This window comes from Lepidochelys kempii, chromosome 1, assembly GCF_965140265.1.
Source record: "Lepidochelys kempii isolate rLepKem1 chromosome 1, rLepKem1.hap2, whole genome shotgun sequence".
NCBI classification, from domain to species: domain Eukaryota; kingdom Metazoa; phylum Chordata; order Testudines; family Cheloniidae; genus Lepidochelys; species Lepidochelys kempii.
Window position 1 is genome coordinate 338,681,682 of NC_133256.1, and position 19,283 is coordinate 338,700,964.

The following is a 19,283-nucleotide window of genomic DNA, read 5'->3' on the forward strand; positions in this document are numbered from 1 at the left end:
TGAGTTACATGTTTTCATTTGAGTTTTGGGGATGCCTGCTCTACCCTGGAGCCAGTGTCACTGGAATGAACCAGGAATCTAAGGCATATTGCAAAATGGAAGCAAAAATGACATGTTTATAGAATGTTTCAGGGCGCAGCTAGAGCCTTGGTTGAGAGTCCTCAATAGGCAAGGGTAATGCTGCATGGAGACTCACCTACAGCCTGATCCAAAACCCACCGAAGTGAATTGGAGTCTTTTCACTGACTTCTGAGAGCTGTGGATTAGGCCCTAAATCACTGCATGCTGCCATGCAAAACACAAGAGAAATCAATATCTGGATTCATTTAGCATCCCAGCACACAACTTACAAGCATAAAGACCTAGGAGGCAGCAAGTGGCTTAAAATCACTTCAAATCTGTTGCCATCTGGATATTGACATTCACTATTTACACAACATTCTTTATGAAGTTTTCCAGGAGAAAAAAACATATGTGGACCTTTGGTGTTTGTTTGGACACAATTAAAAGGGCACATGCTAATTTGGATGGCATGACTGGCCACTAAAGCTCTGCAAGCATCTGGGTAATGAGACTCAGCCAGTGCAAGAGGAAAGATTGATGATGACGAGACATGGATGTCTGACCTTCTTTTTGGCATGCACATAGCAAGTAACCTACCAATCCCATTATAACCAGCCACAAGGCATTTCTAGCAATCTGTGCTGGATAATAATTCATACTTTATAGAATCTGTAGAATTTGGATTTTGCTTTTAACAGTAAATTCTGTTTTGATTAAGTGCTTCTCTTTTCAGCATTTGACACTGCCCTGAAAGGGATGGCCCAACATCACCAATACCAAGGATATGTTACAGTCAAAAATTAGGATGGGAAGAGCCACTGATCCATCTAGTCATCTAAAAACATAAGAACGGCCATACTGGGTGCAACCAATGTCCATCTAGACCAATTTCTAGAAACTCTGTGGCTACATAGACAATTTTTTTCTTCCAGTCCAAAAAAAGCCCTGCCTACCATATATTTGTGGGAGCTTGAAAAGACTGAGGGAAATCTGAGATACAGCAGATTGGCTCTAAAAGTCAATGTCTACTGCACTGCATTATTTCTCTTAAATTGTCTTTGGCTCAAGGTGGAGGCAGCTGATGGGGAAAATTTTCCTCGGGTTTGAAGTGATCGGATAAATTATTCCAATGCACTCATCTAGAAGTGTGTTAACTGTAGTATATTTTTCATGCACCTATCTGGGCACTTAACAATTGAGTCTTAACAGTCTGTCCCCAAACAGATCACCTAAACAAGCCTTCTTCAGCCCCTGAACTATCCCTAACTATCTATAACATTCATTTAAATTAGGCAGTAGGGTCTAATATTTAGGACACTGAACTGTAAACCAGGTAATCCTGGGTTCTAACCCTAGCTGTAGCACCAACATATTGGAAACTCTTCAGGACAAGGACTGGGTCTCATGATGTGTTTGCACGATGCCGACCACATCTGATTTGGGGCCTCTAGGTACGACCGTAATACAAATAATAAATAATAACCAGAAATGGGTCAAAGTCAGGAAAATTTTTGGTTAAGTCAGGAAACTTGTGGACTGAGAGAGATAGAAAGTTCCACTATGTTTCAGGGAGCAGAGGAGTCATAAAGGGAAGCTATATCAGCAAGGACAGGTAGGCAAAACCCTGTCAGGTAACTAATCCATTCATGTTAAGTGGGATGGACTATGCCCATATAATGTCTGAGGAAATACCATCTAGTCTATTTAAAAGTCTGGCCATGCTGCTGCATGCTTGCAAAGGCCTCATATCGAAAACGATGGCAAGCTTCCTGATCTCATTTAATGCAATTGTTTCCCCTTTCTAATCAAATATTTTCATAGTGTAAAACTTACAAGAGCATCATAGGCTGTCTTACTATTTAGCAGACAGTACTGCTGCAGAGCCATGAAATATGGCCCTTCCTTGTTAATATAATTTTGAAAAATAAAGTATGTTTATTACCTGTTATTTTCTGTTAATTGTTTTGTGTGGGGAAAAATAAAAGCTGCTGCCTTGAAGCATAAAAGAAATGACAATGTGCAGTCATAGTTGAGAGCATGAAAGTGTTCGGGCTATGAAAATTATGTAAATGATGCATTCCAGTAAAAGAACTTTCAGACCCTCAGGGTCTTTAAACAGCATTAATTCAAGAAGTTAGATACAAAATGTAACTTTTTCATGCTAATAATGATTTCATAAGGAAAAACTCGTTAGTAAAGGTGACAAATATGAAATTCTATTGAACATTTAAATTCAGGAAACTGAGTGTGTGCCCCTGGGAAATATTTACACAGCCAATGACTCTCTGATGTTATTAAGTAATTTATTTGAGAAAGTCTCCATTCATGAGTTTACATAAGAACAATATCAGGTTTACAAAGGCTTGTGTTGTCAGTATAGTAAATAACTAATTTACAGTGACTTTTGCTTAAGATTTTCATTAGGTTGTTCAATATTGTTTGATAATTTAATGTCAGTTTCATTAAATCATAGTTCTCCCTCCATGAATAGAGGAAAATTAGAGCGAAAAATAATTTATGCTACTTAGAACGTTAACTAAACTTCAGAACTATATATGAGAAGTGAAAAAATTAACCTGATTTTCATCTAAATTATAAATCAGCTTAGCTATATAATGCAGGGCACTAGCTTCAATATTGCAATTAAGCATCTGAAGTGGTAAGAGCCTGAATTTTATTGGTGTGCGCATTTTTCGCATGCCAGATCGTCCAATGACAATCCAAACACTGTGTATTGCTTACTCATTCTGGGTCGTTTGGTTATCTGCAGCATCATTTTATCAGTTTATAGGCTTCTTTGCATTAGCATCAGCAGTGAGGCCTTTCATTAAATAAGCCTGGAAACTCAACTACCCTCACACTTCTAGAGAATTCGTCCTTGATCTTTATGATTATTAATTACAATGTGATCTAGAAACTGGAACCATTGGGCTAGGCACTGTAAAAACATAACAAAAATATAGTCCCTGCCCATAATATAGTCCCTGTTACAGCTTGAGTGGATATGACAGACAGAAGGAACAGAACATCCTTTCAGTCTTGATGTTGACACATAGTTGGGGATGGATATGTGGAATCTTCAATAGCTACTGCTCATGTCATATTATCCTGGATATACTTAGGGAGAGCTTGCTTTCTTTATCCTATGTGACACCTTTCACCAGAACTAAATTCAATGACTAAGCCACTAACCTGCAACAGATAATGTTCCAAGATATACAGCGATCGGTGTTCAACACTCTTTGCTGTCCCATAAGTATAGTGTTGGCTTGCAGTGCAGACAGAAAAGGTGAGAGCAACAGGAAATTAATTGACTTCTATGAAAGGAGGACACATATAAGTACACAGCTAAAAAGATGCTCTTCATGGCGGCGGCTTGTGTGGACTGGAGGGAGGTGATGTGGATGTCAGGGAGTACAGAGAAAAGTAGGTTACAAAAGAAACGGAGATGATTAGGGCCTGGATGGGAGTTTCAGGTGCAAAAACACAGAAAGCAGCTGATTGTAGAGGTACTGTGCAGGAAGAAGTGAAAGGATATAGACCTGGCTTGGTTGGATGGGGAAAGGGAGGGAGGAGAGGCAGAGATCAACCCTGGTTATGGCCGTGAGTGACAAGGAGAATGGTGTATTGTCTTTGAAAGAGCACATGAAGAATGGGGGAAGGGAAATGGCTAGGAGGGAAGATAAAGAGCTCAGTTTTGTCCATGTTTGGTTTTAAGTTATAAGACTGTATCATTTAGAACAAAATAAGATTAGTTCCTGTGCAATCAGCGAGGCCATCAAGAGAACTCTTGGCTTGCTGCTGCTGGTAGATGCCTGATGGATGAGGAATTGGAATCAGGAAGAGAGAAACAAACACAGTAGAATGAGTTAGTATTTTGTTAATAGAACAAGCCACTCATTTAAAAGAATATTTGTTATTCCTGACGGAAGGCATGGGTGCAGATTTTCATATGAAAAAGTCATGTAAAAATCAATCGGAGGTTTCATTATGACGGAAGCAGAGGGACTGTGCTCATCTGTCTTGTGAGAGCGCAAATGCAGGACGCGGTAAGAAGAATGTCCCACGGGGCAGGCCCTCAATGTCCAAATTCTAAATAATTCACATAGGATTCAAGTAATTGTTTTGAAAAAGATGCATTAAGAATATTCCCCATTAACAGCAATGTGTTGGTGACGCCTGTATTAGTCATGATAGTTGTGTAAAATAACTGGCTGTAAAAACAATATGGGCCAAAGGTAATACATGGTTTATATTTCTTCCTGTCTGCCCCCCACCTGACCCATGTTGGGCAGTTTACTGATACAGACAGTATTCGTTATTGTTCTACCATGACAGGTTGCAGGCCATCAGACCTTCAAGTCCCATCATTCCGATGACTTTCTCACACTGGATTTGGATACCAAGGTAACAGCAGCTCTAGAAATAACTATAAAGTAACACAGCCCTGCTGACCCCACCCAACTTCAATTCCAACTAGATTTTAAGCAGCTGCTAATCCCTGGAGCACAGAGAGAGTTAGAGACTGACTTCAATGGGAGCTGCTCAGTGCCCAGCCCTTTTGAAATGCAGGCTGTTGCTCTGAGTGCTGGGGAGGCCCCCATTGTGACTTAGGGTATGTCCAGGCTGCAATTGCAGGGTGTGATTGCAGATCTTGTAGACATGCCCAAGTGGTGTTAATCTAGACAGTTTGGGTCCTGGAGCAGTAAAGCCATACACAATTACTCAGGTGGCTAGCGCATGCTGCCACAGATTCACTGCTCCAGGACCTGACTAAAGCTAGATTAAAGCTAGTTCTGGTATGTTTACTTGACCTGCAGTCACACCCTGTGATTTTCAGTATGGATATATCCTTGGTCTGCCCTGGGGGCCTGTCAAATTTACAGCAGCCTCCCTGGGCTATCCTATGGCCTGCAGCCCTGCCTGGAATCTGCACAGTGCTTTGGCCAGCATGTCCCCTATGCCAGGGCTTGCAAAAGGGTCTTCAGCTGTCTCTTTAGTGCCTGCAGTGGGGGGAATCGACCCCTAGGAGGAACAGGGGCTTTTAGTGACCTTTTATGCAGCTTCAGCCCTTTTACCTGCCATACAGGGACTGGGGAGTGGGAATGAGGATCTCATCCTTGGGGGCTAGCATTAAGCACCCGTTTGACTAGCAAACCTTAGGTGTAGCCTCTACTAGTGATTCTCAGACTGTGGTCTGTTTAGCTCTCGTTGGTAGTCTCCAGAGAGCTGGTGAGTCAAATGGCACTGACTGTACCTCCTTGTCTCACCAGAGGTCTTAGGGATGTTGCAAAGAAGAGCCTGGGTGCCTGTAAACTCAGCTGGAAACATGGAGGAGGAGCCGGTTCGCATAAGAAGAGAGGGAACATAAGAAGAGAGGGAACAGGAATGATCCTCAAGGACAGGAGCTCATCAGTGAAACAGTGTAAAATACCTCAGTATCACTTTTCTGTGTAACCGTTTGCTTTAGTGGCCACAAATGACAAACAAAAGAGGAGGTGGTCCATGTGACTCTGAATGGGAGAGGACCATTGGACAAACTCTTTAGTTGAGAAGCCCTGTTCTGTATAGTATACTGAGAAGTTATTATACATTGTAGCATATCTGCACATACAACTCATCAATCACATTTTCCTGTTAATCATATTTGCTACATTAGTGCCTGGGCACCATCCAAGATCCGGGCCCCATTGGTCTAGGTACTGTACAAACACAGAGTACTAGACATTCCCAGCCCTAGAAAGCTTGCAATGTAAATAGACAACAATGAACAACTGGATGACAGAAAACATCCCCTTAGTTCTATGATTTATGTTGGGGAGGTGGGGTGTGAGTTCGAGGAGATGTGCTAAACAGAACAACAAAGTAAAGGAGAGGGGACATTGAGGAGTGTAGGGAGAACTGTCCAGGATAGGAAGGAGAAGGGAATGCAGGGCAGGTGGGGCTGAGGTGAACAAACTGTGAAAGAGGAGATGGGAGGGTGTTGGAGCAAATAGTCATCAGCACGGGGAATAGAATGCCCAGTCAAAACTGTAGCAAATACTTCAACATCAGTGTGTATTGATCCCTTCTTAAGCTACTTCTGCAGTTGCCCCTACCATCTTTTGCTGGCTCCTTCCTGTAATTTCTTTCCCAAAGGCGAAATGCAAGAAGAGAAGGGGGGTGCTGGGTAGGACCTAGTGCCCCAGAGGGTCTCCCCTGCGCAATTCTGAGTGTCTGGGTGCTGGGGAGAAGGGTGGCCCTAGTTATCCCTCCACAGTGCAGCAGTTCCTGCTTAAGCTGCTGCTGCCTTCTTCAGTGACTGTTCACTTCATAGTGTTCTTGCAGAGTCTTTCACAGCAGTAAATGTTGCTGTTTGATATAAAATACGATGATATAATATACCATTAGAGGATGAGATCAAACTTTGACCTCTTAATAGTTTCAGAAAGTATTTCTCTACTGTTTGAATGCAGAATATCTTCAAGATTACGCAAGGAGAGTTATATATGATTTTCTAAGAAAGGATAAAGAAAACCTGCAAAAGCTTTAACAAAAGGAAATACATTAAAACATACAATGGTACTGGTCTTATGTAAAATTCCTCCCTGCTCCAAACACAATGGAGATCCTGAACACAAGGCAAATTAACTGCATGTGAGCTGGCCTGACTCAACCACTAATTGCTTACCTTTTGGCTTTAAGCATAAGCAACTGTGGTTAGTGTCATGCTATTGTAACTCCCCTATAACAAGGGCTAAGCAGGTTCATTTAATTTTGTTTGACTTTTCTTCTGCACTCTTTTTCCCCTCTAGACATTGATATTGCTGCCCATTTGGTCCAAGCAGTTAGCTGAAATTGACGGCCTTACCAGGTTGTTTCCATTAGGATGATAAATCAGTTATATAAGTCCAGTATAAAATTTGAGACAAGAGAATCAAGCCCTATCCCTTGCAATTCAGTTCTGTAGGATTCAACTAAAAAAACCAAACTATCTGGATGAAAAAAATTACCAAGCCTTTTACTGCAATTAGATACAGAATCTTGCTCATCACTAACAAATGTATTTGGACATAAGCTAAGATGGGAGTTGCCTTACCCTGTCTTTTCATATGCTGTGGATTTATACCTCCTTACTGTATAGTCCACTCCATGCATCTGATGAAGTGCATTTTAGCCCATGAAAGTTTATGCCCAAATAAATGTGTTAGTCTCTAAGGTGCCACAAGTACTCCTTGTTGTTTTTGCTCATACAGACTAACACGGCTACCACTCTCAAACCTTGCTAGTCACTGTTTTCTGTTTTATATTTGTTATATTTCAGTGGCCACAAGCTTCTGAGAAGGCTTTCCCCTTTGTTCCATCTTACTCCAGTTGAGGTGTAAACCAAGAGGGAATCATAACCTCGCCAAGAGATGGACTTCACTGTGAATCAAAATTTCCCTCCCTTAAATCACTTTAACTCTTTTTAAGCATACATGACAGCTACCTCCCTCCAGTCATATACTTGTGAATTTCCAAGAACAGAGGGAAACAGCCACACAAATGTCTTCAGGGTACAGAGCTGGGTAAATAATGTATCAAAATATATTTAGCAAACAAAGCAAACTAGGAAAAATGGAGAAAGGTGGGGAAAATAGATATATCCCATGACTATAAAGTCATTGAATATTTAGTCAGTTGTTTAGAGGCAATGCCTGTTGAAAGAAATGTCCTTAATTTCCCCCTTCCTGTGCTAATGTTAATAACTCATAATTAAGGTCCCAATCCTGAAATGAGGTCTGCTGGCACAGACCCTGTGCCCTTGCATAGGGCCTGTGATATCAATGAGGTTCCAGACAGGCTCAGGAGTCTATGCTTGCAGATGTGACTGCAAGACTGGGGTGTTAGGATATATTTGAACATGGCTGTCCAAAAAGCCATAGGCTGTATAACACTTGTGCTTTTTAAAACAAATATCTATGTTAACTTTTGTCACTTGGGAATTTTTCATTGGAGGAGGTGGGGTGCAAGAAGGAGAGGGGAGAGCATGCAATTGAAAAACAGTCAAGCCAGTTTCAAATGGAAAGCTTGAAACCTTCCAGTGACTTCAGCAACACAAGAGACTAAAAGCTTAAGATACTTGTTTTTTCATGCAGTCATTAAGAAGGGAAGACATGGTTTGGGGAGAGGAGGGGTTTGGGGGGCATTCTGCAGCTTGCTTAACTGGTTAAAGATGTGTGATACTTCTCCCGTAGCAGACAAGGAAGCAAGGGAAAAGAGGAAAGCAGCTGTCTCCTGTCAGCATTGCTGTTGCGGAGATCCAGAATTAGCAGACACTGGGAAAGAATTTTATGTTATTTTGGAGTATTTGTTAGTGTCCCAAACCCAGCTTTAATTGCAAATTAAAGGAGATTTTCATTTTGATATTTTTAAGCCATAAATTCAGAACTTCCACTTTTCACCCCTGCATGCCCAAGTTTGTCATGTGTGTCATGGTGACAAACCATTAACAATAACAAAAATACATACAACTCGCAGGATAGTGGCTCTTAGGTTCCAACGGAAGAGGATTCTATCAAACTGAAGAGGCGATGATACTTAATGTCCCAATTCAGCAAGGCACTTAAGCACATGTTTAACTGTATGCAGAAGAGCAATCTCACTGAATTCAGTGGGAGTATTCACATGCTTAAAGTTAAGCACGTAAGCACTTAATTGTTTTGCCAAACTGGGGGCTTATTTAGGTTCTTACTGTCTGAACAACATGCTGTGTAATTGTTTCCATTTTGCAGATTTCCTAACAAAACTGTTTATTATTATTGTTTGTGTTTGGATAGGACCTAGAGGTCATAAACAAGATAAGGGCCTCAGAGTGAGGATTCTGTAGAAATGGAAAATAAAAAGTTCCAATCCCAAAGAGTTTACAACCTAACACCGCAATCCTGCAGAGAGGACTGGGGCTTAATTTAAAACAGGATGAAGAAGAGAGAAACAGTATTAAGAACATATGTTGATAAAGGACAGCTGTGTAGGTAGCTAGATGGTTTCAAGTAAGCTGCTTTTTAAAAAATAACTGATACATAAATAATAAATAAATAAGACAAAGCCTATTTATATATCTTAGCAGTAGGTATCTCCTCTATTTACCACATGTTCTTAATCTGTTCTATCTGTCATCTAACAAGGTATCTTCCATTATTATTTTTATCCAGTTTATTGCTTGGTTCCTTCTGTCCTTTCAAAATTAGCTTGTCAAATCAAAAATCACTTCTGGTTGTAGTTCATTACAAATAGATAGGAAGAATGCTTGTTTACTGAGAAATGTAATTGGATTAAAATATTGACAAGAAAGAAATCTGAACTGTAATGAATTTTTTTCTAAAGAAATAGGAGCAAGTATGAAAACCAACAAAACCAAAACAAATTAAAAACCCTAATGAATGAAAATACTATCAATAGAATATGATAGTGGAAGGAATAATTTATCATCATCGCTTACCTAGTCCTTGTTTTTCAGTTGTTTTTCAGTTTTCAGCTGAATATCTAAGGAAAAGAGAAAAAGATTTATGTATTTACCAAATTGTGGTCAAGTAAACTATTGATATTACCTGTAATTTATCTTCTGGGCTTTGAACCCCTGAACATTTTAATGAAGCTTTGTTACAGAAACAATAAATATAGTCTAACTGCAGCTTTATAATACATTAGAGGAAGCAGATTTCATTTCAGCTATACAGTAATTACGTTGATAAAATTCATGTGATCACAGAAAGACTATGCTCGGTTTTTATCTTTTTTAAGTGTATATTTGGGCATTTTGGGGTGTGTGTGTGTGCAGGAGCAAATATTAATATAGAGAATGTGTTCAAGCATTAGGAACTTTGTGTTGAATGGTTATCATGTAATTTCTTTAGCTCATACCTTTTCCTGCTTCCCAGTAGTTAAAAATACATGAGCCTGCTGTGTTTCCATATATTGACCAAAATAAATTAGTGGTATGTTCTTGACAATCTTTTTTTTTGTACTGAAAATTTAATAACTAAAATATGGAAAATAACTAGAAATGAAAACACAAGAAAAAAGCAATAACACAATATGAAAGAAATAAACAAATGCCAAAAAGAAAACAATAAAATACCACATTAACAAAGAGAATGCATAAGATGAATAACAAATAGAATATAAAAATTGGAAGCAAAATCAGATAATTTAGATCTATAATATAAATAGTAGAAAAAGGGATGACTTATGAAAACAGTGAATCTTAAAGCTAGATAAAGTTTGATTCTTACCTATTCAATTAGCTAACACCTTTAGATCTTTAAATCAGCAGACCTAATAAACAAAATTGTGAACAGAAATTAAAGATAATAAATAATGTTCCAACCCTAAGAGATACATTTTGTTGATTTATATTAACATAATTAGCACCTCATTTTATTTTGTAGAAAACCAGTCAAGTCATTCTTTCAGTTGAATAACAGCAGTGTTAGCAACTGAGGTCCCATGTTGTAATTGGATTGCAAGATCAGGCCCTAAAGTAGTAAAAGTTTAGGTTTAAAAGGATTCACTCTCATCACGATATAAAACAGCTTGTTTAGAGAGTGTAGTTTATGCAGCTGGTATGTTCACATTTTGGTACACAAAGAATGAAAACTGCCCACTAACAAAAACATCAGTGTAGATCGGAGATGAAAGTATAAAGCATTCGACTACACAAAGACAGGAATTAAATGCCCGATACATCCCTTAAATGTACATATGCAAGTCAGTGGGAAGAAGTTTGTGCATGCCAGAGGCTCTAAGCAACTGTCAGGACCAAAAAATAAAATAAAATAAAAAATCATTAGTTGTGTAGACCCAGAAAGCATTTAAGCCCATGTGTAACTTTAAGCACACAGATGGTACCATTGAGTAAAAGACCTCATACTTGGTGAAAGTTACCCATGTGTTTAAGTGCTTTGCTGGATTGAGGCTTAAGGGAATGGAAAGATATTAAGCAGATCTGTGTTCCTGAATACTACTTTGACTACCTAAATACTCCAACATTTCAACCTTAACGTTATAGAAACAAAAAATTGCAAGGGACACCATTAGCATGACAAGGAACAAAGCATTAGGAGATGGTAGGTCTTGTTCTATTTGCTTTCTTAGCGGCTAGATGTGTAGTCCTATCAGCTCAAACAGCTACACTTTAAAATACCATAATATACTTAATCTATTATTTGTATCATATAACAGCTGCTGGGAGCTGTCACTGACCTGTTCTCCATTAAGTGTTCAAAGTATCATGGCATGGGCTTAACTAGGGACTAACCAAAATTTACAACCATTACAGTGACTAACCAAGGCTGCCCAGAGCTTAGTGCAGGCTACTGTGTGAGAAAACCACCAAGTTTCCCAGGAGAACTTAGACCTGCCTGTAAATACCCTTGTCTACACTGAAGCTAGACTGGTGCCTAATTTTCAGGAAAGGAGCATTACCCCTACTCAAGAATGGAGTCCCAGCTAACCGTGAGCCAACAGTTGGTTGGAAGGTTTACTGCTGTGATGTAGGACTTTAACAACATTCAAACAGGAGAAAAGGGAAAGATCTTTGGGCTCCTCCTATGGTCACTGTTGTCCAATCAATACCATATATTTATAATGGATTTCACCTTTTCTTTTCTCTTATTGTCTTAAATACAGTACAGAGATGCTATTCTGTTCTGTAACAACTAAAATTAACACTTGTAGCCGAGTCCAGATTGAGAACACTAGAGACTGAAAGCCTCCACAGAAGGGATGCCATGGAATCAGTAACAATACAGGCTTTCCCACACTGTCCCATTAATATACCCTAGACTTGTGTTCCTTCCAGAGCAGGTTTGAGAGGACAGTCCTGTTTCAATTTCCATTCAAATCCGTGGCTTCACAGACTGCCTTCAAGGCATTATTAAGGAGGAACCTCCAAAGATGCAGAGGTAAAATATGAACAAACACCCAAAGATTTGGATTTTCATCTGGCCTGAGGCCAAACTATTTAAACTTCAAGTTATAAAGAGCAGATGGAAATCTAACAAGTTTTCTTGTGGGATTTCTAATACTCCCTGTTTCTTGTTGGGACAGAAATAGCTTGAGAATAGTGTATGATTATTATTTCTGATACTTCCATGTGCAGCCAGAATCAGGAAGTACAAGGAGGATTAAAAATTAAAAATATGTACTTTTTGAAAGCCTCTTCAAAAGCTTTTTCTAAGCCTCAACAAAAACAGTGAATATGCTAAGTTATCTTCAATATTTTCAGGGATTAATATTTTTTTTAAAAACTTGGTTTGAAATTCTCTTTATCTGGGTACATACTGTAATATATCTTGAAAAGCTTATAAAATATTTCTTGGAATCAGCTGAATCTGTGATAAGGCTTTAAAGTGTGTTATTCCTTTTGATGTTTATAGTTCGATTTGTATCTAGGAGCCTGACCTTGCAACAAATTCAATCTTATCAAGTTCACACTATTTCCATTTTCTTCTCGTTTACCACTGCAATTCAAGTTGGGACGAAAGTCCAGAATAATCCACCCGTTTGTCCATGTCTGAAATGTTTTAGGTGAGAGACACCTGCCTGCTAGGAATAAAGACACCACTAGCTCATTTCACATATCAAGATGTGAGATGATAACCTACTTCTGCTGTGATGCCCACAGATCATCACCTGTCAAAGGCTGGCTGGCCCTTCGAGGCAAGGTGGACTGAGACTTGCCTGTGACTTAGTAGATCTCCCTCTGCCCCACTGATGAGCTGGCGACATAAGGGCTAAATTGTGACCCCAACTGGGTGTAATGGGACTTAATTAGAAAGACTGAACCTAGCTTTGGTGGTAGAGAAGGGAGAGCACTACTTAAATAGAGCTGGGATCTCAGTAAAGGAAAGAAGACCCTTGAGAGAGGAACAAGGGGAGTTCCCTTCTGGGAAGAGCCTGAGGAACTCAAGCTGTCACCCACAGGAATCAGGGAGGTTCCTCTCTGGGGAACCCTGAGATAGGGCCTAAAAGGAGCAGGGAGATTCTCAGATATAATTGCTGGAGTCCCTGGCAAATGGAAGCAGTGGGGCAATGATGTTGGGGAAGATACAGCTCAAGAGAATCTCTGCTTGGCCCAGGAAGCAGGGGTTTTCACTCATGCCCGAGAGATGCTGAAGAACTACACATTTCAACATTGTTTGTGAACTTTAAGTTTAATTATTCTGGAAGGGGAGTGAACTGCTAGGTGAGATGGCCGGAGGGACAAGCCACAAGAGACCCAAAGAGGGAGTTGGGAGAAGATGCTGGCTGGACTGGCCTTTCCAGGGCCAAGGAAGTGGCTATTGGCTATAGGTGAAGTCTTCTGCAATATTGCATCCAGACACGAGGAGGCACCCTCGAGGTGAGGATGCTGCTTACACGACCTCTCTTATTTGTTGAGCAAGTGATAAGCCAAGATTACGATTTTCCTGCTTAAGTGGCTGTTCATTTTGTTATCCCAATTTCCCATTTGTCTGTTTCATTCAGTTGTTGCATCCTGTGCACCACCTAGATTGTGAACTTCTGGGGCAAGAGCCATCCTCTTTGGAACCCTCCTTCAGGTAGTTGAAGGCTGCTATCAAATCCTCCCTCACTCTTCTCTTCTGCAGACTAAATAACCCCAGGTTCCTCAGCCTCTCCTCGTAAGTCATGGGCTCCAACCCCCAGATCATTTTTGTTGCCCTCCGCTGGACTCTCTCCAATTTGTCCACATCCTTTCTGTAGTGGGGGGACCAAAACTGGATGCAATACTACAGATGTGGCCTCACCAGTGCCGAATAGAGGGAAATGATCACGTCCCTCGATCTGCTGGCAATGCTCCTACTAATGCAGCCCAATATGCCTTTAGCCTTCTTGGCAACAAGGGCACACTGTTGACTCATATTCAGCTTCTCCTCCACTGTAATCTCCAGGTCCTTTTCTGCAGAACTGCCACTTAGCTAGTTGGTCCCCAGCCTGTAGCGGTGCATGGGATTCTTCCATCCTAAGTGCAGGACTCTGCACTTGTCCTTGTTGAACCTCATCAGGTTTCTTTTGACCCAATAGTCCAATTTGTCTAGGTCACTCTGGACCCTATCCCTACCCTCCAGCATATCCACCTCTCCCCCCAGCTTAGTGTCATCTGCGAACTTGCTGAGGGTTGTTGGACTGGCCTCATCCAACATAGCACATTTGAAATACAGAGACATGGTCAATATTCCCAGCTTCAGATACAAAAATGATACATGCATACAAATTGGATAAACACATTCAGTAAATTATAACCTTTCCAATGATATCTTAAAAGAGCCATCTTGCATAAAGTACATTTCAGTAATGTCATATCTATAACATAACCATATTTCCATGAATAATATGGGGTATAGCGTCATAGTATAACTCCCCCATGTGGACATTATTTAGCAATAAACGGGACTTTATTTTGGATTAATTGAAGTCACTTTATTCCCGAATAGGATATCCACAGGAGGGAGTTATATCAGAATAGCTATAGCAAAAGTTATTCTGCTATAGCTATGCTGGCCAATTTCCCCAAGCAGACAAGCCCTTAGTGTCAGCTAATCTAGGCTGGTATGCGTTTCCATCTTCTTCAATAAAATATGTTTCTCAAATTACACAGCCCACAGCTGAGTAGAATCAGCTTGGATTTTTAGACTGTATTCAAAGCAACTCCATAACGCTAATAAATCAGGGCACTTAAAGGTTAAGCAACTTGGGTTATGGTGATACACTCCTTTATATTTTGCTTAGCTAATTACATTCAGTTAATTAACAATTTCAATAGTAACCTACCTTGCACGAAAAATGAAATCTACTGTGCTGTACTGCATTCTGATGTAAATGGCTCTAATTGCACTGTAAATAGCATATACACACTATACTCAATGTTAACAGCATGTAGATAAGTTTCAGAGTAGCAGCATGTAGATATTTTGTTAAAAGCTCCATTTGTTAGACACAGGCTGCAGCAGCTTGTTCTGTGCTTATGCGCGGTTTCAAATATGTGAGTTCTGCAAGGTTTTAGAAAGATTATGATGGCTTTATTATTAATTTAAAACCTATGCATTTATTTATAATATGTATTAACATCCAGATACCAAGGTGAGGGACAGCTTGGAAATGCATAGAGACATTTCATATTCAAGACATATGCACTGGAGTCACAGGATTGTATTGTTTTGCCCATAACCAGAAGTCTGGAGAGCAAAATCTCATTAAGATCAGTGTGTAGAAGTAGGTTTACAAGCCATGCATATCCATGAATAGATTAATTTAAATGTCTGAAAAAATAGATAGCTGTTCAAATAACTAGCTGACAGTCCTCGGATTTAGAAAGTCAAGCTAAGATGCACTGAAAACTTATGATGTTCAGAAATAAATCTAGCTGGAAAGTGGTGCTGTAGGAAAATGAATCTGGACTCTGGAAAAGCTGCTCCCCACACCCTCTTTTCCTCCCTGATCTTCCCATGACTCTGTAACATGCACTTATCCCTGGCATTCTGGTGGATTTGGATCTAATGCGCTCTCACACTGCACCTTTGAAAATCTGATTTGCATAAACCAATGCTTGCATAAGGTGTTTAAAAGATTTGTCAATAAGAAGAATATTGCAGCTGGAGGAATGTTCAAAAGGCTTAGATTCATACAACATATCCCATAAAATCAGGCTTACATGGTAGTTATACTATGGTGAATTTGTCCAGTATTGACTTATAAAGGTGACCAGTGGGTACCTCTGTAGATTCAGGTTTCTTATTGTTTCTAAGTTTTGGAGTTCTAAGTTTCTACCACATGCCATTTCAGATCACTGTAGTCTGAAACTTGATACCAGGCTGCTCTGACATTACCATTTTCAAACTTAGGGAGAAGCAAAAAATACAATAAAACGCACCATGTTTGATGGTTTCTTAATACATTTTTGCTGAAACAGATGCAATTCTGTTTGTGAATTTTGTTCATATTTTGTTCATATCCTGGAACACTAGAAATTGCCATACTAAATGAGATCAATGTACCACTAACCATCTGAATATAGTGCATAGGGCACTAAACTGCAAGTCAGATGACCTAGATTCTATTCCAGACCCTGCCACCAACCTGCTATTTGACCTTGAGTGGGTCACTTTATCTCTAGGCTCCCGCCCACATTCTACTTAGATGGTAAGCTCCTCAAGGCCAGAAGTGTTTCTCGCCGTATTTATGTACAGGCCTAGCACTTCCCCCATCTTGGTTGAGGCCTTCAGGTGCTACTGTAGTACAAATAAATAGTGTCCCATTACACACAATTATGAAATCACCTAAGAAAGGACATTTCATCCTATCCCCCGGCAGTTAGTAGCTGTCCTGTGTCCTATACAGGATGAAACTTAACCCAGACACCTCACTGAAAGCAGCATTGGTGCAAGGGTCCACCCATGTGGCTGTTAGTTCAGGATCAAGGCCGTGATAGGGAAGCTGAACTATTGCTCTGACCGTACCATGCATTCAAAATATGCTTGGAGTTTTTGCATAGAGTCAGTCTCTACTATCACTTTAATGTTCTAGTCTGGGAGAATATATAGACAGGCTGCAGAAGTACTGAAGATCCAAACACACAGTAAATTACACCTACTTTTCATTAAATGTGCCATGTAGGAACTTAGTCCTGGGCTTTGAAATGTGAAGTTATTATATTCCATTTTTTACAAAAAAATTACTGTGACTTCACTCTGTCAGTAGGTTTCCCATTGTGTTTATATGGGATCTGTAGATTTCCATGAATTGTAACCCCAATCTCTGCAGCCCTGCATGATTAAAAGCTTTACATTCCCTAAAAGCAACACGATTAGAGCAGGATTGAGTGGCACCTCACTGGTGTCATTTGCCAGCATTGTTATTTTCCTAGGTAATGTTTGATTTACAGGAAAAAAAAAAACCCTTTTAAGTCACACAGTAAATCCTGCAATGTATCCCCAAGTATAAAATCCTCAAATTGCCTTCATTTGTCAAATTCTAAAAACCCTACCTGAGACTATTCAGTGGCAGAGTAGGAATCTAATGATGGCAGTGGTCAGGAGGGAGGCTAGATTAACTCAGTATGTTTATACCTCTGACTCCCACGCATCTCCCCACCGCTCTCTTCAATTCAATGGCTTGACCATTGCAATCTTGCAATCTGCTTAAGCTTCAGCCTATGGCATAGCTGGCTCCAAATTCCAATCCCTGCAATTTTATTGAAGCCTTTCTGGCACTCTGGTCATTTGAATTGATTTTAAATTCTAGATCATGAGTGAAAATGGAAAAACATCGAGCGCCAACTCTAACCCGGCTTTCACCCTGAGCTATTTTCCATCCGAACCATCCTGCCTTCCCCCACCATGCAGACACAGTAGCTGCACCCATGCTGTCACTGCTGCACATAGATAAGAATACAAGCACGCACAGTGAGGAAAGAGATTCAAACATACACAGTCTGGATTGGAGCTATTTGAATATTTCGTTGTGGAAAGCTGATATACAGATTTAAATCATCTTTTTTTGGTCACCGATCCCATCCATTGATGTTTTCTGGAGTTGCCTAAATATGTTATGTGAATGAGCCCAGGTTTTCATTCATGTACACTGAATAAGCATGATGTCTGTGTCACATTGTTGTACCTGTGACCCAAAGACCTCTTCATATCAACTGGCCTGGGGCACAAAGGGGGTGCTTAGCAGTTACAGGGATCTCCTGGATCTGGTATGTACCTTATAGTTTAACAAAGACTGTCATGTGAGGTCCTAAATAAAAGCTGCTGTCACACTGGTCATCAATATCATTGCAAAATGCATAATGGATGTTGCGTAAGGAGTTATGAATATTAACATTCTTAAGGTCTATATCTAGGGACTGGTCACCAGGAAAGGTGAAAACACAGGTTTTCTTTCTTTCAGGTAAGAAATGTTTATCTAGCTGTCTGTTTACATGTTTTTTGAAGTGTTGCTGTAGCTGTGTTGGTTCCAGGATATTAGAGAGATAAGCTGGCTGAGGTGATACCGTTTATTGGACTAATTTCTGTTGGTGAAAGAGACCAGCTTTTGAGCTACACAGAGCTCTTCTTCAGGTCTGGAAAAGATACTCAGAGTTATCACAACTAAATACAGTAACTCCTTGCTTAACGTTGTAGTTATGTTCCTGAAAAATGCGACTTTAAGCAAAACGATGTTAAGTCAATCCAATTTTCCCATAAGAATTAGTGTAAATGGGTGGGGGGGGTTAGGTTCCAAATTTTTTTCACCAGACAAAAGACTATAATATATATATATATATATATATATACACATACACATACACAGAGAGAGTATAAGTTTTGAACAAACCATTTAATACTGGTACAGAGCGATGATGATTGTGAAGCTTGGTTGAGGTGGTGAAGTCAGAGGGTGGGATATTTCCCAGGGAATGTCTTCCTGCTGAATGATGAACTAGCAATTGGCTGAGCCCTCAAGGGTTAACTCGTTAATGTAGCCTCACACTCTACAAGGCGGCACGAATGGAGGGAGGGGAGACAGCATGGCAGAGAGAGACAGAGACACACGGCAGAGAGAGACAGAGACACACACCCTGTGCGTGAGAGAGAGATGGGCATTGCTCCTTTAAGTACGCTGACCCCACTCTTAAGTACAAACTACCTTTTTAAGTTAATCAGCAAACTGAGATGCAGCTGCTGCCAGGAAGCTCCCTCTGCCCTGAGCCCTTTTGTGTGTCCCCCCTGCTCTATGGAAGATGGGGTAAGCAGGGTGCAGGAGCAAGGGGGAGGGGGACACCCTGACATTAGCCTCCCTTCTCCCCTCCCCCCCCCCCCGGCACACCAAGCAGGAGGCTCTGGAGAGCAGCTGCAAGGCAGAGGGCAGGAGCAGCAGATGGCAAGATGGCAATGTGGGGAGGGACAGCTGAACTGCCGGCCATTGATAGCCTGCTGGGCAACTGCCACACAGGGAACTTAGCGGAAGAGGGAGCCGATAGCTGGGGCTGCCGGTCCATCCTGGTTCCAAGCCCTCACCAGCTAGCTGCAACGGGCTGCTCTTCCTGAAAGCAGTGGACAAAGCAAGTGGCTGCCAAACGACGTTATAAGGGAGCATTGCACAACTTTAAACCAGCAAGTTCCCTAATTGATCAGCAACGTAACAACGAAACAACGTTAACCGGAACGACTTTAAGTGAGGAGTTACTGTACAAGGTGTGTGACTGGGTGGACTAG

General features: G+C 40.5%; 1 protein-coding gene across 2 annotated transcripts in view; it reads right to left on the reverse strand.

Annotated features, from left to right (window-relative positions):
- CELF2 (CUGBP Elav-like family member 2) overlaps window positions 1-19,283 on the reverse strand; it is a 713,224-nt gene that overhangs the window by 539,898 nt on the left and 154,043 nt on the right. The window contains exons 2-3 of one of the 2 annotated variants that reach the window (XM_073328796.1): window positions 10,317-10,359; window positions 9,524-9,567 (exon numbers count right to left, since the gene is read on the reverse strand). The gene's annotated coding sequence lies outside the window, so the exon portion shown is untranslated. The remainder of the gene's footprint in view (window positions 1-9,523; window positions 9,568-10,316; window positions 10,360-19,283) is intronic. The other variant, XM_073328795.1, reaches the window with a different exon arrangement.